We start from the raw sequence: 943 nt of genomic DNA on the forward strand, positions 1-943 counted from the left end.
ATACCATGGGTGTCCCGAGACACATTCTGGGGTCACAACCCTAAGTCCTCACTCCATGGATGTCCCCAAACCCACTCCAGGGTCACAACCCTTGCTGTAACCCCAACCCAGCCCAATCCCACCCTACACAGATCTCACCTGGCCCCTTTCAGCCCAGGTTTTGCAAACCCCAAATGTTTATCTCGGCCAGGATATGAGAATATCCCATCTCTAACCCAAACCGGTCTCGTTTGGAGCTGCCACCACTTCCCTTTTGGGGCTGCCGCATTTCCATCTGGAGGAGGTTTTTCCTCTCCTTGTTGGGGTTTTTCCTTGTGCCAGCAGTGGATTCCTTGATGCAATGGCTGGAAGCTGAGGCCAGGAACAGAGGGAAGGGTCACCTTGAGTCAACCCAGATTGGGTTTGTTTGGAAAATTCTCAGTGACTGAAAAACAAATRTAAAAATCACTTGAGTGTTTTCATGAAACCACAGCGAGGTTTGAARCGGAACATGTTTTCAAACTGGAATGTTTTCCTTATTTTTATTTGTTTTTGATCAGAATTTCATATGTTCCTGGATCCCTGGCAGTGTCTAAGGCCAGGCTGGACAGGGTTTGGAGCACCCTGGGACAGTGGGAGGTGTCCCTGCTATGGCAGGGGGTGGAATGAGATGTTTTTTAAAAGTCCTTTCCAACCCAAACCATCCCARTTCTGTTTTTCTGTATTTGATTGATGCAATTTCTATCGAGAGACCCGAGTTCACGGAGCAGAGGTCGGTCTTGTCCTCTCCTCCTGTGCCCGGTGCCTCCTGGGAGTGCAGGAGAACTGAACTGCACATCCCAAAGGAGCTCCAAACCTGAAATTGCCTCGTCCTTGATGATTTTTGGAGTAATTAGGGTTGGAAAAGGCCTCTAAGATTATCAAGTCCAACCTCTGAATCCCCCCACATCACAAAGTGCCACAC

This window comes from Malurus melanocephalus, unplaced genomic scaffold (assembly GCF_030028575.1).
Source record: "Malurus melanocephalus ecotype Western Australia unplaced genomic scaffold, MMel_1.1 scaffold_1673, whole genome shotgun sequence".
NCBI lineage: Eukaryota > Metazoa > Chordata > Aves > Passeriformes > Maluridae > Malurus > Malurus melanocephalus.